General features: G+C 42.3%; 1 pseudogene across 1 annotated transcript in view; it reads right to left on the bottom strand.

Moving 5' to 3' along the window:
* Positions 1–231: 231 nt before the first annotated feature.
* LOC311132630 (E3 ubiquitin-protein ligase NEURL1-like) overlaps positions 232–21,096 on the bottom strand; it is a 122,595-nt pseudogene continuing 101,730 nt past the window's right edge. Inside the window, exons 5-6 of the transcript in view lie at positions 953–1,132; positions 232–476 (exon numbers count right to left, since the gene is read on the bottom strand). The product of the transcript in view is annotated as an E3 ubiquitin-protein ligase NEURL1-like (transcript). The remainder of the gene's footprint in view (positions 477–952; positions 1,133–21,096) is intronic.

Here is a 21,096-nt window from a genome sequence, read left to right as displayed (position 1 = left end):
TCCAACTGCATGATGCTGAATCTCAGTGTTGCTGAGCCATATTGAGACAGGCCAAACCTACATGCTCCAATAGGTCTCAATGATGTCTCTGGTGGTCTTTGATGAACCTCTCCTACTGTAGCTGAGCCATAGGTGACACAGACAGGTCAGCCCTACATGCACTGATAGGCCTCAATGTTTTCTTTGATGATCTTGGTGAATGAGCCACGGTGTTACACAGCCAGGCCGATCCTACGTGCTCCGGTAGGTCTTTATAATGTCTTTGATAGTCCTTCTGCAGATCGGGCAGCAGGCATTGGCCATCTTCTTCAGTTTGAGGCCACAGGCGTAGCAGAGACACATGTGACCACAGGCGTACAGCACCGTGTCCACCACGTTCTCATAACAGATGGTGCACTCGTCTCTCCAAGAGCCCGAGCACGATTGGAAAGTGGGGGATTCTGGGTGGCTGGAGAATGGTGAGCTGGGAGTCGTACCTGGGAGACAATGGAATAGGTTTTAGTGTTAGGTGGATAATTTTCATACCATATAGCTTGGAAACTTTACTTGTAGGAATAGACGTTTTTCAATTTCTGTATCTGCTCTGAAAATATATCTTCTATGTTTACACTTTGCAGGATATTGAGTCAATATAACTTGTGTTCATCCTTTTGACAGGGACTTAACTATCATAACAGGTATCAGGTTGCTGTATGACCTGATATTTATATTGTGCAATATAAATATCACATTTCCAGCCTATTGCGGTCAAAAGAAACTAAAAAAATATGTTAAATGCAGCTAATGTTGCCCTACTTGGTCATGTATGTTTTGTCACATTCCTGGCATAAACAGAGGTGGAAAATGATAGAGAGGGGGGAGGAGAGAAAAGAGAGAAATAGAGTGAAAGAAGACACAGGAATAATATCTAACCCGGTGAGTGACACAAGGTAGTAATGGAAAGAGGGTTCACCTGTGGAGCTGCTGAAGGCTCGTGGGAAGCTGGCGTTGAGGCTGGTGTTGAGGTTGATGTTCAGGTTGGAATTGAGTTTGGACTCGGAGCTGCCACTGCAGCGCAATGTGGGGGTGTTATGGGTGCAGAATGGGGAGCTGGGAATTGACGGCCCCCGAGGGTCTGCATTCAGAGACGAGCCTGAGGGCACAGATAAGCACTGTGTCACATACATACAAACTGCTCTGAACTCATGTACCTACAAATACCTCTGAATGTCAAGGTTATCGCATTAAGAGGATGCCAATTTCACAATGACAATACTGGGTCTAGTTATATCTCCATAATAACACTGTATGTCGGAATATGACCCCTGACTCTCATACCTAACTTCAACCCCTAACCTTAACCCCTGACCTAGCTAACCTAGCTAACGTTAGCCACAACAAGAAAATTGTGTACTGGACACGAATGTGTTATGAAGAAATTGTGTGGTAGACACAAAATTGAATAAGTAATTTGTGTCTATTTCACGATAATCTCTGATAGTGTGTTGGCTATATTGTAGATGAATAATATTACATTGTATGGCACCCTCTAAACTTACATTTTAGTCATTTAGCAGACGCTCTTATCCAGCGACTTACAGTTAGTGAATGCATACGTTTTTTTTTATTTTTTTTATACTGGCCCCCCGTGGGAAACGAACCCACATCCCTGCCGGCTAAACCCTCCCCTACCTTGGACGACGCTGGACCAATTGTGCGCCGCCCATGGGTCTCCCGGTCGCGACAGAGCCTGGACTCGAACCAGGATCTCTAGTGGCACAGCTAGCACTGCGATGCAGTGCCTTAGACCACTGTGCCACTCGGGAGTCGATTGTTGTTTAATATACAGTGGGGAGAACAAGTATTTGATACACTGCCGATTTTGCAGGTTTTCCTACTTACAAAGCATGTAGAGGTCTGTAATTTTTATCATAGGTACACTTCAACTGTGAGAGACGGAATCTAAAACAAAAATCCATAAAATCACATTGTATGATTTTTAAGTAATTAATTTGCATTTTATTGCATGACATATGTATTTGATCACCTACCAACCAGTAAGAATTCCGGCTCTCACAGGCCTGTTTGTTTTTCTTTAAGAAGCCCTCCTGTTCTCTACTCATTACCTGTATTAACTGCACCTGTTTGAACTCGTTACCTGTATAAAAGACACCTCTCCACACACTCAATCAAACAGACTCCAACCTCTCCACAATGGCCATGACCAGAGAGCTGTGTAAGGACATCAGGGATACAATTGTAGACCTGCACAAGGCTGGGATGGGCTACAGGACAATAGGCAAGCAGCTTGGTGAGAAGGCAACAACTGTTGGCGCAATTATTAGAAAATGGAAGAAGTTCAAGATGACGGTCAATCACCCTCGGTCTGGGGCTCCATGCAAGATCTCACCTCGTGGGGCATCAATGATCATGAGGAAGGTGAGGGATCAGCCCAGAACTACACGGCAGGACCTGGTCAATGACCTGAAGAGAGCTGGGACCACAGTCTCAATGAAAACCATTAGTAACACACTACGCCGTCATGGATTAAAATCCTGCAGCGCACGCAAGGTCCCCCTGCTCAAGCCAGCGCATGTCCAGGCCCGTCTGAAGTTTGCCAATGACCATCTGGATGATCCAGAGGAGGAATGGGAGAAGGTCATGTGGTCTGATGAGACAATATAGAGCTTTTTGGTCTAAACTCCACTCGCCGTGTTTGGAGGAAGAAGAAGGATGAGTACAACCCCAAGAACACCATCCCAACCGTGAAGCATGGAGGTGGAAACATCATTCTTTGGGGATCCTTTTCTGCAAAGTGGACAGGACGACTGCACCGTATTGAGGGGAGGATGGATGGGGCCATGTATCGCGAGATCTTGGCCAACAACCTCCTTCCCTCAGTAAGAGCATTGAAGATGGGTCGTGGCTGTGTCTTGCAGCATGACAATGACCCAAAACACACAGCCAGGGCAACTAAGGAGTGGCTCCGTAAGAGGCATCTCAAGGTCCTGGAGTGGCCTAGCCAGTTTCCAGACCTGAACCCAATAGAAAATCTTTGGAGGGAGCTGAAAGTCCGTATTGCCCAGCGACAGCCCCGAAACCTGAAGGATCTGGAGAAGGTCAGTATGGAGGAGTGGGCCAAAATCCCTGCTGCAGTGTGTGCAAACTTGGTCAAGACCTACAGGAAACGTATGATCTCTGTAATTGCAAACAAAGGTTTCTGTACCAAATATTAAGTTCTGATTTTCTGATGTATCAAATACTTATGTCATGCAATAAAATGCAAATTAATTACTTAAAATTCATGCAATGTGATTTTCTGGATTTTTGTTTTAGATTCCGTCTCTCACAGTTGAAGTGTACCTATGATAAAAATGATAGACCTCTACATGCTTTGTAAGTAGGAAAACCTGCAAAATCGGCAGTGTATCAAATACTTGTTCTCCCCACTGTACATAGGCGTACAGAGGCCCATTATCAGCAACCAACAGTCCTTTGTTCCAATGGCACGTTGTGTTTGCTAATCCAAGTTTATCATTTTAAAAGGCTACTTTATCATTAGAAAACCCTTTTGCAATTATGTTAGCATAGCTGAAAACTGTTGTGCTGATTAAAGAAGCAAAAAAACTGGCCTTCTTGAGACTAGTTGAGTATCTGAAGCATCAGCAATTGTGGGTTCGATTACAGGTTCAAAATGGCCAGAAACTCTTCTGAAACTCATCTGTCTATTCTTGTTCTGAAAAATGAAGGCTATTCCATGTGAGAAATTGCCAAGAAACTGAAGATCTCGTACAACGCTGTGTACAGTGGGGGAAAAAGTATTTAGTCAGCCACCAATTGTGCAAGTTCTCCCACTTAAAAAGATGAGAGAGGCCTGCAATTTTCATCATAAGTACACGTCAACTATGACAGACAAATTGAGAATTAAAAAATAAATAAAAAAAGGATTTTTTATGAATTTATTTGCAAATTATGGTGGAAAATAAGTATTTGGTCACCTACAAACAAGCAAGAATTCTGGCTCTCACAGACCTGTAACTTCTTCTTTAAGAGGCTCCTCTGTCCTCCACTCGTTACCTGTATTAATGGCACCTGTTTGAACTTGTTATCAGTATAAAAGACACCTGTCCACAACCTCAAACAGTCACACTCCAAACTCCACTATGGCCAAGACCAAAGAGCTGTCAAAGGACATCAGAAACAAAATTGTAGACCTGCACCAGGCTGGGAAGACTGAATCTGCAATAAGTAATCAGCTTGGTTTGAAGAAATCAACTGTGGGAGCAATTATTAGGAAATGGAAGACATACAATACCACTGATAATCTCCCTCGATCTGGGGCTCCACGCAAGATCTCACCCCGTGGGGTCAAAATTATCACAAGAACGGTGAGCAAAAATCCCAGAACCACACGGGGGGACCTAGTGAATGACCTGCAGAGAGATGGGACCAAAGTAACAAAGCCTACTATCAGTAACACACTACGCCGCCAGGGACTCAAATCCTGCAGTACCAGACGTGTCCCCCTGCTTAAGCCAGTACATGTCCAGGCCCGTCTGAAGTTTGCTAGAGTGCATTTGGATGATCCAGAAGAGGATTGGGAGAATGTCATATGGTCAGATGAAACCAAAATAGAACCTTTTGGTAAAAACTCAACTCGTCGTGTTTGGAGGACAAAGAATGCTGAGTTGCATCCAAAGAACACCATACCCACTGTGAAGCATGGGGGTGGAAACATCATGCTTTGGGGCTGTTTTTCTGCAAAGGGACCAGGACGACTGATCCGTGTAAAGGAAAGAATGAATGGGGCCATGTATCGTGAGATTTTGAGTGAAAACCTCCTTCCATCAGCAAGGGCATTGAAGATGAAACGTGGCTGGGTCTTTCAGCATGACAATGATCCCAAACACACCGCCCGGGCAACGAAGGAGTGGCTTCGTAAGAAGCATTTCAAGGTCCTGAAGTGGCCTAGCCAGTCTCCAGATCTCAACCCCATAGAAAATCTTTGGAGGGAGTTGAAAGTCCGTGTTGCCCAGCGACAGCCCCAAAACATCACTGCTCTAGAGGAGATCTGAATGGAGGAATGGGCCAAAATACCAGCAACAGTGTGTGAAAACCTTGTGAAGACTTACAGAAAACGTTTGACCTGTGTCATTGCCAACAAAGGGTATATAACAAAGTATTGAGAAACTTTTGTTATTGACCAAATACTTATTTTCCACCATAATTTGCAAATAAATTCATAAAAAATCCTACAATGTGATTTTCTGGAGAAAAAAAAATCTCATTTTGTCTGTCATAGTTGACGTGTACCTATGATGAAAATTACAGGCCTCTCTCATCTTTTTAAGTGGGAGAACTTGCACAATTGGTGGCTGACTAAATACCTCTTTCTATTCTGGCTCTAACCAGAATAGAAAGAGGAGTGGGAGGCCCCGGTGCACAACTGAGCAAGAGGACAAATACATTAGTCTAGTTTGAGAAACAGACGCCTCACAGGTCCTCAACTGGCAGCTTTATTAAATAGTACCCTCAAAACACCAGCCTCAACGTCAACAGTGAAGCTCAGTTGGTAGAGCATGGCGCTTGCAACGCCAGGGTTGTGGGTTCGATTCCCACGGGGGACCAGTATGATTTATTTTAAATTTTTTATTATGCACTCACTAACTGTAAGTCGCTCTGGATAAGAGCGTCTGCTAAATGACTAAAAGGTCAAATGTAAGAGGCGACTCCGAGATGCTGACCTTCTAGACAGAGTTGCAAAGAAAACGCCATATCTCAGACTGCCCATCTTAATCTTTTATTTTTATTGGCCAGTCTAAGATATGGCTTTTTCTTTGCAACTTTTAAAATGATAAACTTGGATTAGCAAACACAACGTGTCATTGGAACACAGGACTGATGGTTGCTGATAATGGGCCTCTGTACGCCTATGTAGATATTCCATAAAAAAATCAGCCGTTTCCAGCTACAATAGCCATTAACAACATTAACAATGTCTACACTGTATTTCTGATCATTTTGATGTTATTTTAATGGACAAAAATATTGCTTTTCTTTCGAAAACAAGGACATTTCTAAGTGACCCCAAACCTTTGAACGGTAGTGTGTATATACACTACAGGTCAAAAGTTTTAGAACAACTACTCATTCAATGGTTTTTCTTTATGTTTACTATTTTCTACACTGTAGAATAATAGTGAAGATATCACAACTACAGAAGATAGCCCTATTTGGTAAAAGACCAAGTCCATATTATGGCAAGAACAGCTCAAATAAGCAAAGAGAAACGACAGTCCATCATTACTTTAAGATATGAAGGTCAGTTAATCCGGAACTTTGAAAGTTTCTTCAAGAGCTGTCACAAAAACCATCAAGCGCTATGATGAAACTGGCTCTCATGAGGACCGCCACAGGAATGGAAGACCCAGAGTTACCTCTGCTGCAGAGGATAAGATCATTAGAGTTACCAGCCTCAGAAAATGCAGCCCAAATAAATGCTTCACAGAGTTCAAGTAACAGATACATCTCAATATCATTTGTTCAGAGGAGACATTTACATTTTAGTCATTTAGCAGACGCTCTTATCCAGAGCGACTTACAGTTAGTGAGTGCATCCATTTTCCATACTGGCCCCCTGTGGGAATCGAACCCACAACCCTGGCGTTGCAAGCGCCATGCTCTACCAACTGAGCTACAGGAATCAGGCCTTCATGGTCGAATTATAGCAAATAAACCGCTACTAAAGGACACCAATAAGAAGAAGAGACTTGCTTGGGCCAAGAAACACGAGCAATGGACAATATACCTTTGGAAATTTGTCCTTTGGTCTGATGAGTCCAAATTGGAGATGTTTGGTTCCAACCGCCGTGTCTTTGTGAGATGCGGTGTGGGTGAACGGATGATCTCTGCATGTGTATTTCCCACTGTAAAGCATGGAGGAGGAGGTGTTATGGTGTGGGGGTGCTTTGCTGGTGACACTGTCTGTGATTTATTTCGAATTCAAGGCACACTTATCCAGCATGGCTACCACAGCATTCTGCAACGATACACCATCCCATCTGTTTTGGGCTTAGTGGGACTATCATTTGTTTTTCAACAGGACAATGACGCAAAACACACCTCCAAGCTGTTTAAGGGCTATTTGACCAAGAAGGAGAGTGATGGAGTGCTGCATCAGATGACCTGGCCTCCACAATCACCCGACCTCAACCCAACTGAGATGGTTTGGGATGAGTTGGACCGCAGAGTGAAGGAAAAGCAGCCAACAAGTGCTCAGCATATGTGGGAACTTCTTCAAGACTGTTGGAAAAACATTCCTCATGAAGCTGGTTGAGAGAATACCAAGACTGTGCAAAGCTGTCATCAGGGCAAAGGGTGGCTACTTTGAAGAATCTAAAATATATTTTGATTTGTTTAACACTTATTTAGTTACTACATGATTCCATATGTGTTATTTCAAAGTTTTGATGTCTTCACTATTATTCTACAATGTAGAAAATAGTACAAATAAAGAAAAACCCTTGAATGAGTAAGTGTGTCCAAACTTATGACTGGTAGTATATATATATATATATATATATATATATATATATATATTTATATTTACACACACACACACACACACACACACACATATGCAGCACATTCGGAAAGTATTCAGACCCCTTGACTTTTTCCACATTTTGTTACGTTACAGCCTTAAAATGGATTACATAGTTTTTTCCCCCTCATTTTTTCCCTGCAATACGGGTCCCCGGACCCCAGTTTTGGAACCACTGGTCTACAGTATGTGTGGTTGCATTTGTGTGCGTCTATAAGTGAGTCAGGAGCCCTTGAGGTATTGTAGTCTCGCCAAGAAGTGCTTTGTTTTTGAGTGCCCTATAGAGATACAAATATAAAAGCGAGTGCACATTCATTACTGTCATGGTTGCACCATTACAACAGCGAAAACGGATTGTTTCTAGCACAAACTGTTGCAGTATTCTTTTCTTCCTATCTTGAATTGGCTATACATTCATAAACCATTTCACGGGCTGTTCCAAAACCACTCACAGGCATTTGTTTACACCTTGTTCAGTCATGTAACATTATTCTCTAGCTAACTAACAACCTGGTTACTCAAGTACCAGCATAACCAAATGTTTAGGGGAAAAGAAAGAAAGGTAAAGGGATAGCAAAGATTGTTCATTCTGTACTGTGTGGGGTAGCTTCTTCAGGAAATCAATGATTATATCATAGCAATGAACTTCACGCTCTTAAAGAGACAGTGTACAATTTTCTATATAATGCATCTAAATAGGTAGTGCTTTTACACAATATAGAAATGTAATATTCCACAAACGACTGTAATTTCAATGACAGGTTTTTGTATCAACATTTTAGCCTTTTAAAATAAATAAATGGCTTTACATGATGAAAATATTAGTTTATAGGGCACAAAAGAAGCTAGAAATTCATATAGGCCCAATATAGGCTATATCTCAATCAATAAAATGTTTTATAATTTTCTGGTGCTCCTAACTTTTACGTAGAGAGCACCAGTGCTACCAATGACATTTTTTTTATTTAGAAAACTGTTTACACATAACAATGTCTGCCATAAAACTGCTCTTACACTGGTATCTCTTATGTGCCAAATTAAACAACACTGTCAGTTTGTTAGCAGTAAGCATACACAACTAACCTACACATTACCCTATTTTCATATCCCGTACCCCAAGTCTCCCTGAAACGGAAAAGATACCCGACTTCACTCCTTAAGGTTAAAAAGAACTACAACAGTTGTGCTTCACTCGACATTAAAAAAACAAAACAAAAGTTTGAAACACTTTCTTGTAAACTCTATTGCTATGACAGGAATGTACATAATCGAGTGCAAAACTGAGCCTTGACAATGGGGTACCGCTAAGTATTCCCATCTCTCTCTAGTTGGACCACCCTTACTGGCGGGGTCTCAGTTTCAGTCTACATAGAATATTAGCTCAAAAGTATTGTGGAGCTCCTGCACCTAAATACAAACAGTACCGGCACCCAACATGAATACCGGCACCTATTTCAGTCCAAGTCAGGCACTTGTCTTACTTAATGTTTATTGTTATGTATCAACCAAGGTTACACTCAACCATGTTTGGTTTCAAGTGGATCAGTATAAACTTTGCAGATATACAGTATCTTCTTTAAAAAGTGTGAACCACATACATCACTAGCATTACTAGCAACAAGGACAGGGACATTGTGGTAGAGAACTATAATTACACAAGTTTGCTTGCAAGCTTCCTCATATGATCATTACCTACATAACGTGACCTGTGTGACTGACCGGCTGCACAGCTGTCTGGTAACATCCTGGTCACCTCTAACAGGAGACCTTACAGACACCCTTCATGTCTATTAATAAACCCTTTCATCCAGGATAGGGTTCAGATCCTGCCATTGTATGAATGCACTCCTGGCCCCTCTATCTGGAATGGACAACATCTAAGGGCCTATGAGTATGCAATGCAGCCCAGGAGGTCTGCATGTGGCCCCAGCTAAATCCACTATGGTTATGTAGTGCAGTGTTTCCCAACTCCAGTCCTTGAGTACCCCCAACAGTACAATACAGTTTTGTTGTAGCCCTGGGAAAGCACACCTGATTCAACTTGTCAACTAATCATCAAGCCCTCAATGAGTTGAATCAGGTGAGTTTGTCTGGGGCAACAACAAAAGTGTGTGCTGTTTGGTGTACTCGAGGACTGGAGCAGGGAAACACTGATGTAGTGTATGCACAGTGCCTTTCACCACAACCTTATCAGAGCTCAGTTGGTAGAGCATAGTTCTTGCAATGCCAGGATAGTGGGTTCGATTCCTGGGACCACCGATATGTAGAACATGTATACACGCATGACTAAGTCACTTTGGATAATAGCGTGTGCTAAATGGCATACAGTGCCTTCGGAAATAAAACAGAAAAATACCTTACTTACATAAGTATTCAGACCCTTTGCTATGACACTCCAAATTGAGCTCAGGTGCATCCTGTTTCCGTTGATCATCCTTGAGATGTTTCTACAACTTGGAGTCCACCTGTGGTAAATTCAATTGATTGGACATGATTTGGAAAGGCACACACCTGTCTATAGGTGAAAAATCTGTCGATGTGCCCTTGAGCAAGGCACTTAACCCTAATTGCTCCTGTAAGTCGCTCTGGATAAGAGTGTCTGCTAAATGACAAAAAAAATAAAATAATAAGGTCACACAATTGACAGTGCATGTCAGAGCATAAACAAAGCCATAAGGTCGAAGGAATTGTCCGTAGAGCACCGAGACAGGATTGTATCGAGGCACAGATCTGGGGAAGGGTACCAAAAAATGTCTGCAGCATTGAAGGTCCCCAAGAACACAGTGGCAACAAGACTCTTCCTAGAGCTGGCCGCCCGGCCAAACTGAGCAATCGGGGGAGAAGGGCCTTGGTCAGGGAGGTGACTAAGAACCGATGGTCACTCTGACAGAGCTCCAGAGTCCTCTGTGGAGATGGGAGAACCTTCCAGAAGGACAACCATCTCTGTAGCACTCCACCAATCAGGCCTTTATGGTAGCGTGGCCAGACGGAAGCCACTCCTCAGTAAAAAAGGCACATGACAGCCAGCTTGGAGTTTGCCAAAAGGCACCTAAAGACTCTCAGACCATGAGAAACAAGATTCTCTGGTCTGATGAAACCAAGATTGAACTATTTGGCCTGAATGCCAAGCGTCACATCTGGAGGAAACCTGGCACCATCCCTACGGTAAGCATGGTGGAGGCAGCATCATGCTGTGGGGATGTTTTTCAGCGGCAGGGACTGGGAGACTATTCAAGATCGAGGGAAAGATGAATGGAGAAAAGTACAGAGAGATCCTGGATGAAAACCTGCTCCAGAGTGCTCAGGACCTCAGACTGGGACAAAGGTTCACCTTCCAACAGGACAACGACCCTAAGCACACAGCCAAGACAACGCAGCAGTGGCATCTCTGAATGTCCTTGAGTGGCCCAGCCAGAGCCCGGACTTGAACCCGATCGAACATCTCTGGAGAGGATCTGCAGAAAAGAATGGGAGAAACTCCCCAATACAGGTGTGCCAAGCTTGTAGCGTCATACCCAAGAAGACTCAAGGCTGAATCTCTGCCAAAGGTGCTTCAACAAAGTACTGAGTAAAGGGTCTGAATACTTATGTAAATGTTACATTTCTAAATTCTCTAAAAACCTGGTTTTGCTTTGGTATTGTGTGTAGATTGCTGACATTGTTTTTGTTATAAATACATTTTAGAATAAGGCTGTAACGTAACACAGTGGAAAAAGTCAAGGGGTCTGAATACTTTCCAAATGCACTGTATATTATATATTATTTGAGGCCTCATTCAGTTTGCTACACCATTTGTGACTCATTTCAGGAAACTAGGCAAATGTCGCGCATCACTACTTCACAGGAGAGCCATTTGAATGTAACCTTTTTTTGGGGGGAAATGCGCAGATATGCCTTCTGGAACATGTGAACTTTCATGTGCCTTAATAACAAACGTGTATGCCATCTGTAAATATGAATAAAATTGTAAATTACAAGACTAGTTGGTTTAGGCACAGAAAAAATACCATGATTGGCTGAGATAATGGATGGGCTGACCATGCCGACAGATTAGTTTGTATTGGTCTGTCATATTGCACGCTTCGGTCTATAATATGATCTGGTCCGTATGTGTAGGTAATCCTTTCTAACGCGGCTTTTTTGAAAGATATCACGTAGTAGAACTGCAAAGGTGTTGCTCCCCACTTTCTGGAGGACCAAGTTTTGAAATCAGTGGAATGCACGGTGGAATTAGTATAATAGCTTAGGAGATTGAGAACATTATGCCGTTTGATTTCAAATATGCATACAGAGTCGAAAAGACAACACACAGAAGGCTGTTGTATAAAACACCTGTCTCTGGATTACATCTTCAAACTAAGGCAACCATGATATCCGTGACAGAGAGGGAGAAGCGTCCATCCATATAGTCTAGCTAGCTACATATTCAGATATTACACGTTTCTAATTTATTCAGAAAGTCGTTTTTATTTCAAGTTAAAACGTACTGTTAGCTAGCTAACTAACATTAGCTGCCTGGCTCGCTAGCTAACATTACGTGTATGATCTCTGTAGTAAAATTATTTGTATCTCAGAGCCATTTGCATTGCTAGTTATAGCCTAATGTTAGCTAGCTAACATTGAACCTGGTTGGTTCATATTCATGCAGGGTAGTAATGTTATGGGTTGGGATTATGGTTCATTGTTTAGCTAGCTAGCTACATGTCTAAACAAAAATACTTCACAATGCTAGTTACAATTTCAATAGAATGTTCATGATGTCACTGCGACAACTGTCGATAGACGTAGCTGGTAAATTCGCTCTTGCTATCTACTCCAATTTCAAAGCACTCTCGTCTGAGTGTGGCAGAGCGCAGAATAACTGCCATTGAATATGGCCGGTGTCAGTAAACAGTAATTAAATTATTGCCAGCAGCACAGTTGCAGTCACAAACACTCTGGATAACATAAAAACAGCCTAACCAGCTCTGCTAGGGCGAGTAAAATAGTCAGAGTGAGCTGTTCCCTCATTTGTGTCTGGAAGTAGCTAGCAAGCTAGCCAACATTAGCCAGTTAGCTTGGTGCTTGACTGCTGCTATTAGGTCAGTACGCTCGGATCAACCCTACTCCTCGGCCAGAGCGTCAAGTATGCGCTTTGAACGCTCCGAGAGCGAAACGCTCTGAATTTACGAACAGACAATTTGACAATGCTCTGAGTTTACGATCACCCAGAGTGCACTCTGAGCACACTCTGGCACTCCAAATTGAATTGACGAACACACCCTTAGTATAAACCAGCCTTTAGTCTTGAAATCTTGGGTTGTTTAGTACATGGCCTCACATGTGAATCCTTAAAGAGCTGGGTGGGGCTAAAGCTTAAGAGGGTGTGAACGATGCTGAATGGGTGTAGACAAAGAAGAGCTCTCCAGTAGGTGTACCAAAACATTCAAGGGCCATTTTCTCAAAAGTGAGGTTACAAGTTGATCAACTTTCAAAGCAGAATTACTTTCCCATTGTTCCTCAACCATTTTCTAGCTCTGAGTCTCTACTTTTATCCAATGTAAAAAGCACCATTTCAAATGTCGCTACATAAGACCGAATCGAGGCTGTCTGTCACATTTGTGCTGTAGGGACATCAGCCACTGTACTTACAGTACATGTTTATATTACAAATGTATAGCAGCATGTACAGTGCTGCTTGAACGTATGTGAACCCTACAGGGCTGGTCATTATTTTGCTATAAAATATTAAAATAAACATAAAATCCTTATCTAAACCCCAATTCGTAATAAAGACATTCCAAGTAAACGACAGAAAAACAAAAAAATATATTTTCATTGTTTATTTAACAAAAGTGGTTTATTTAACAGAAACTCAGATTTGATGTGTGCAAAAATATGTGAACCCCTTCAGTCAATAGCTTCTGGCACCTCCATTAGCAGCGATAACTTGGACTAAATGTCTCCTATAGCCAGTAATCAGTCTCTGACATCTGTTTTTAGGGATTTTTGCCCAATCCTCCTTACAGAACTCAGCCAATTGAGTGAGTTTTGAGGGGTGTCTGGCATGAACTGCCCGCTTCAGGTCCTGCCACAGCATCTCAATTGGATTTAGGTCAGGACTTTGACTTGGCCAATCCAAAACACAAATTGTCTTTCTCCTGAGCCATTCTTTGGTTGTCTTGTTGTCATTTTATGCCCAGCTTTAGCTCCTTGACTGATGGCCTGACGTTCTGTTCAAGAATCTTCTGGTATACCTCAGAATTCATGGTTGCCTTAATGATGTGGAGTCGTACAGGTCCAGATGAGGAAAAGCATTCCCAGATCTTGACATTCCCACCACCATGCTTGACTGTTAGGATGAGGTTATTTTGGTGGTAGGCAGTGTTGGGTTTTCGCCAAACAAAGCAGTGTTGATTGTGACCAAAAAGGTCAATTTTGGACTCATCGGTCCAGAGAATGGACTTCCAGAAACCTTCAGGTTTGTCCAGGTGGTCTCTGGCAAACTTAAGACGGGCAGTTTGGTTATTTTTTGACAGCAGAGGCTTCTTCCTAGGAATCCTCCCATGAATGGCATTTCGATTCAGTGTTCTTATTGTTGAAGCATGCACAGTCACCTGAGATGCAGCAAGGGAGGTCTGCAAATTTCTAGATGTTATGTTTGAGTTGGCTTTTACCTGATTTATTATTGTTCCTGTGGCTCTTGGGGATATTCTGGAAGGGGGTCCACTTCTAGGCCGAGTTGCTGTCATGTTAAATGCTCTCAATTTGTAAATTATTTGCCTCACAGTGGACTGATCAAGCTGAAATCTTTTCACTACCCTCGTCCTGATGTCCTCTGAGATCTCCTTTCCTCTCGGCATGGTGTGCTTTGCATTCACCTGGTTGGGTAACACCAAACTGACCAGGTTTCTTATCTCTATTTACCCAAACTATTTCCTAACGATCTCTCCTTTGATTGGTTAATTTGGTAGCTAATTATTTACCCACCTGATTCTACTTACCTAATTGATTAGGTTCACTTATTTTTGCACCTGCACTAATTCCTTTTTAATTTAGTTTTTCTATTACACACATGATTTCCTCTACACAAACATATGGTATTGGTAAATATAAACCTGTTATGTCAGATCAAAAAGACTGGTTCTGATTAAATGAAGATTTCATGGTAAAAACTGAAAGAATATGTAATTGCACAAGGGGTTCACATACTTTCAAGCAGCACTGTATGTGTGGAGTTGCAATGGGAATGGAGATATAAACAAGTATTATTTTGGAGCTTATACAAACAAGAAGAAATTCAGATATTCATACTCCATGACCATGCAAAAGTGATGGACTTCCATCTTCTTCATTTCACAGATCCAACAACACACGACCACGGACAAGAGCCACTTTCAGAGGTGGCTGTACGTTTTCACGGCAACGCGTAGCATGTGCCGGCAGTGTGTCGGCGGAGAGAAACATCACAGCTGCCCTCCACACAGCTGGAATGGGTAATGGGGAAGCAATGTCAGAGTCATAAGAGGGGAGAGAGAAAGAGAGAAGAGGTAGAGAAAGAGAGAGAGAGGAGGTAGAGAGGCGGCCACCGTTAGGAGAGTAAGGCGTGGGTGGAAACTCTGACGTCTGAATGCGAGACGCAATTATATTTCATAATGCATATGGAGGGAATCATAAGCAGCTAGCAGATCCCCCCCTGATGGATGGATGATGCTGTCTGATGCTGCTGCTGGGCCCACGCAGGACAGAAATAACCCCCTCAACCCAGGAGAGGAGAGTGGTAAAGATAGGAGACACAAATTACCTCACAATATCAAAGCAGTTCCATCAGTTCCTTCACATTTTATTTATTTATTAGTCTTTAAATACCTTGCAATATTGTTCTCAAACACTATGCTAACATTCAGTTTGGAGAATAGTTAAACAAAATGAAACACAATCATTCTCAATAACAAGTTGGCCAGAAAACAAAGCCTAGCAGGGGAACAGGGTGTTCAGGACATTATGACAAATAACCTGGCCTCAGCGGAGCTTGTTAACAAACAAGAGAGCACAAACACATCTGTCCTTACAAGCTGTATTCTGCATCACAGCCATTTTCATATCAAAATAATAAATTGCCTAAAGATGCAAGGCTCCGTAAAAAGAAGTATTCCCACAGAGTATCAAAGCCATGAACATCTAGTACTAAACGTGCTTGCAAACCAGAAAAATATAATTGATCCTGCATCGTTATAATGTAGGCCTACATCTTAGAGTTCTGATTTGTTTCAACCTGTAAACACAGTCAAAGTAATACTCTTTCTTCAAATATTTCATCCGGTATTTCCTAATTTCTCTGTGTACAATATTGTGGTTTGCTTAAATTCCAGCCCTAGAATCCACTTACAAACAGGATCATCACTGCAAGACCAAGTGAAATGAAATATGAGCGCAAACCTCCACATGCAGCTTGTCATTAATTCCCCATTTCCAACAGCACCCTTCCCTGTCAGCCATTATCTATGACATGTTATTCTAGTGTTAATTTATCATGTGCTGGTCCTAAAATCACCCTGTTGCCTCTAATACATGGGACTGGCACCTCAATACCAAACAGTTGGAGCTGGATTCAATCAAGACAGGGTTTTCCCCCCTAAGGCCTCCTCATCCAGACAAGCTTGTCATGGTGTGTAAAGACTGGGCATGATGTGTTAGTCTGCACCTGAGAGGACTTACAGCTAGGGAATGCGAGTGTACGCATGGTCATTAGTGGAGTAAGTGTGTGTGTGTGTGTGTGTCTGTGTGTGGCTGTGTGCGTGCGTGCGTTCCTGCATGCACACAGACACATTCGCAGTTCAAGCAGGCAGAAATACAGCCAGTATGAAGATTTTGCATCAGTATGACGAGTTTTGCAGACAGCAAGGAAGGTGTATATTAACCCCAGCTGTACCAAACCAAATGCTAGGCTAGAAGCAAGGGGAAATAATGTGCGAGTTGAGATAAATATAAGAGATTGTTTGGTAGTGTGCCTGTGATGGCCAATACAATACGGATTGGAACACTGCTTGTCCAATCAGCATCCAGGATCCAAACAACCCATTTTATAATAAATCACAAAAACATAATTTCGGACCTTGATTACATTGGAAAACAATCACATATGCCTTTACAATTTTTATGTCCAACAATGAAGATTCAAATTATTATTTTTTCACTCAGAAAGCGGAAAATAAAAACACCCGTGGGTCAGTGGCGACCCGTCATTCAGGGCAAGTGAGGCAGAACCAGCGTACAATACAGAGCGTAGGGGTTGGTAATGCTCTCTAGTTGCGCCGTGATTGGCTCAATGTTCTGTCACTCTTGGGGACACTACGTCACCGCAAAATCTAGGAAGAGAGCTCGGAAATTCAAGCCCCTTGGGTGCTGCCACAGAGTTACATTAGAAGTGCCCATCCAAGAAGGCTCAAGGTCATTGGCCACAGATAAAATGACGTAAAATCACGTTATATCTACCGTAGCTTTGATTGGACTGATCAAATCAAATTGTATTGGTCAAATGTGCCGAATACAACAGGTGCAGACATTACAGTGAAATGCTTACTTACAGCCCTTAACCAACAGTGCATTTATTTTTTACAAAAAAAGTTACAATAAAACAACAACAAAAAAAGTGTTGAGAAAAAAAAGAGCAGAAGTAAAATAAAATAACAGTAGGGAGGCTATATACAGGGGGGTACCGGTGCAGAGTCAATGTGCGGGGGCACCGGCTAGTTGAGGTAGTTGAAGTAATATGTACATGTGGGTAGAGTTAAGGTGACTATGCATAAATAATTAACAGAGTAGCAGCAGCGTAAAAGGGATGGGGTGGGGGGGCATTGCAAATAGTCCAAGTAGCCATGATTAGCTGTTCAGGAGTCTTATGGCTTTGGGGTAGAAGCTGTTGAGAAGTCTTTTGGACCTAGACTTGGCACTCCTGTACCGCTTGCCGTGCAGTAGCAGAGAGAACAGTCTATGACTAGGGTGGCTGGAGTCTTTGACAATTTTGAGGGCCTTCCTCTGACACCACCTGGTATAGAGGTCCTGGATGGCAGTTGCCATACCAGGCGGTGATGCAACCAGTCAGGATGCTCTCAATGGTGCAGCTGTAGAATTTTTTGAGGATCTGAGGACCCATGCCAAATCTTTTCAGTCTCCTGAGGGGGAATAGGCTTTGTTGTGCCCTCTTCACGACTGTCTTGGTGTGTTTGGACCATGATAGTTCGTTGGTGATGTGGACACCAAGGAACTTGAAGCTCTCAACCTGTTCCACTACATCATGTCAACATCATACTTTCAAAATCTTAGCTAGCAAGCTAGACAAGCAGTCATCATCATGAATCACGTCGACAACCTACTGGCAAATCCTTTTCAAATGAAGAGAAATTATAGATAACACGTATCGGTGCTCATCGTCCATTGGACATAAACATTACACAACAAGTTGGAGATCACAAATTCAACAATGAATGGTTTAGAAGGAATCAGTGGCTAACTGCAAGTGTTGCAAAGCAATCACTAGCCTTCTATTTAGTGGAGTGGGTGTGTGGTACAAGTCTGGGTTTAAGGGTCTCTTTTCCTAGCTTAAAAGGATAAACATTCATGCTGTCAATCCAGCATGATTTATGCCATGTTCAAAACAACTGGAAACTCGGAACTGGGAAATCTCAGACTTCAGCTAGTTCAAGAAAACTGGGAACTCTGAAAGAAATTAGCTCCGACTGGGAAAATATGTTTTGAACAGTCATCCAACTCGGAATTCAAGTTGGGAACTCGAGCCTCTTTCTAGAGTTCTGACCTGAAGATCACTGATGTTATGATTCGAGTTCCCAGTTGTCTTGAAAGCACTTTCAATCCAGAGAATGGCAGACTTTGATGACAAAGTTTGATGACAAAATTTGCCCACAAGGATCGCAGTGCCACCTTCCTGTTCAAGTGAGCACAGCACAACAAGGTGAGTCCAAAAATGTATTGTATGCTGCTGCATAAATTATGTAATATGCCATGGAGATATGTATACTGTAGCTAAGAAGGTAATACTAAGTGTATGTTGTGTAGTAAGCTGTTAGTAGCCCATTTGCCTCACCCTAATAATTTGGTCCCTTTCCCCCTCATAACTTAGCCTACTGTTCTGACTTGGTGGTGCACATGTAGCCTATAGCCTGTTTTAGAGAAACGTAATCATCGAATATTGTAATAGCTTTCATTGTCTGTTTATATACCCCTTTATTTACCCTGCCATTCTGACTTGGTGTACAGGGAGAATACTGTAAGAATGGCCCATGTTCGGAATTCTGTCGCTGTACATTTCAAAAGTGCTGAACAAATAGTTAGCTCATTAATGTCTTAATCAAAATTACGGATTGCCTCTTATCCTCTCGTCGTCCCATTATGCCATAGTTTGTACATCCCAATTGTCAGTAGAAACCACATTTGTTTAAGCAAGTCAGCCATATCAGCTATGTTTTTTTTAAAGGCAGTAAATGAGGCTGAATGAACTGTTTCGCTGCCAGACAAGGCTCCGCTGATAGCCAGGTGTAGCAGTGGTAAGGATTCACTCAATGGTTCTGAATAGAAAGCTCTGCTGTTGGGACAGCTTTATGTAGGCCCTAACAGTTTGTGGGCACTGTTTGTCACCGTTATAGTGCAATGAATGTATTGTTTAGTGTTGTGTTGTGTAGTGGCTTTGCTGGCATGCATCCACAACATTTTTTAGGGAGTTTGCCCCACCAAGATTTACATGCTAAAATCGGCACTGCCGTGGGTTAAATTCGACCCGCAGGCCGCCAGTTGGGGAATCCTGATACACAGTCAAGTTAGTTCAGACAGTACGACCGGTAGAGGTAGCTGAGGGCAAATGTAAGATTAGAGACACTATGACAAATGTGTGGCAGAAGAGGTGGGACAGCGAGCCCAAGGGCCAGCATTTCAATGTCCTAGGTTCCCATTCAAGTCAAGATGTGCAGCCATTGCTAATGTGTACCCCTTTGGGTCCCCAGGACCAGAATTAAGAAATGCTGTTCTATCTATAGACTAATCGCATTCTCCACTTCACCTCGCACTGGCTACCGTATGTAGACATGATCCAACTCCGTGAACACATTGACTATACTTCAATGAATGTTTGTTACGTGTACATGTTTGCTTTCTTTGCTGACCACAGGAATGTAGGTTAGATATGAGAGCTGGGGATGGGAAAAAGTGTGACACCAATCAGGTCCAAGAGGGCTGAAGTACCACGATGAGGATGACCAGAACGAGATGTAATCAACAGACTCAACGCAAGATCCAGCATGATCTCATACAGGGTTTTCCGGGAGAATTACCGTGTTGTATGTTTTCTCCAACCCTAATCTAGGGTATATTGAGGGTCAATGTTGTCAAGGTAAAACAAGTTAGCTAGCCTGCTACCCAACTTGTTCTATAGCTGGGCTGCTCGGATGAGACGTGAACCCGGGAATGTATCGCATTAGTTGAAGCCAAAATTGTTCTCAGGGCAGCTTTGCAGGTTTTGACTGGCAGAAGTTACTTTTCATAGCACAGGTTAAGATAACTTAAGCAGCAGGTTAGGAGAAGTAACATGGCAGGTTAGGATAATTAGGTTAAGGTTAGGAAAAGGTTAGGGGTACCTAAAATGCTACAACTGTCAGAGACTCGACCATATCTAGCTACAACCAGGCCTGCCCTGAGAACAGTCTTGGTTTCAACTAATGCAATGCTGCGAACCCGGGAGCCTGCCTAATGTTAAAATGTCAACTAACGAAACAGATACAATTTCAATAAAGGCTATCTGGCTTGAATTCAATTTTGAATATGGCTTAGATATGGCTGAAAACAAATATATATATATAGTTAATGTTGCTAAGATACAAGAGAGTGGATCTGTTTCAGTTTTTCGTCACAACTCGGTACCTAGAACAGATAACGGTACCTAGAACAGATAGATCTCCAATGAGGACATACTGCATTTCTCACTTTGAATGAGACTAGGATCTGTAATCCTAATTCTGTCAATATTTTCCTGTTTCTCCAACAAAAATGCAATATTAGCCTGTTAGAACCCATGTAATTAGTTAGCTTTCCTTCATTGTTTCCTGTAAAAGATAGCAGAGAAAATATTGTTTTTAATTAAATCAACACCTTTCTCGAATATTCAAATGGGAGGAAGTGGTCATAATTAATCGTTCTCTGTGATTTGAGTGTCACTGTTGACAACTTTGTGGAATTTCTTGGAGGTCATTTCAAAAAGTGCCTATTGGATAATGCTAATAAATTAAACCCCCTTTTTGCAAGAAAACGAGCTAACTGTTCTCGGTGCCATCTGGAGACCTTTTAGGGAATGGAGTTCTCAGCAGCGGTCCAAAATGTCATTCAGGAATATGGAGTATTGAAGGAGAAAAGAGGGAGGGGAAAAACTCACTTTAACTTGCATTGGCCAATCAAAACCTAAACTATCATTGCGTCTATAATTTCCTGACTTTGGTACGTAGGAACGATCAGACACTGAAGTTGTTTCT

This window comes from Coregonus lavaretus, assembly GCF_964263955.1.
Source record: "Coregonus lavaretus genome assembly, chromosome: 1".
Classification (NCBI taxonomy): domain Eukaryota; kingdom Metazoa; phylum Chordata; class Actinopteri; order Salmoniformes; family Salmonidae; genus Coregonus; species Coregonus lavaretus.
The sequence above is the reverse complement of the archived record's forward strand: the minus strand, read 5'-3'. Positions and strand labels throughout refer to the sequence as shown.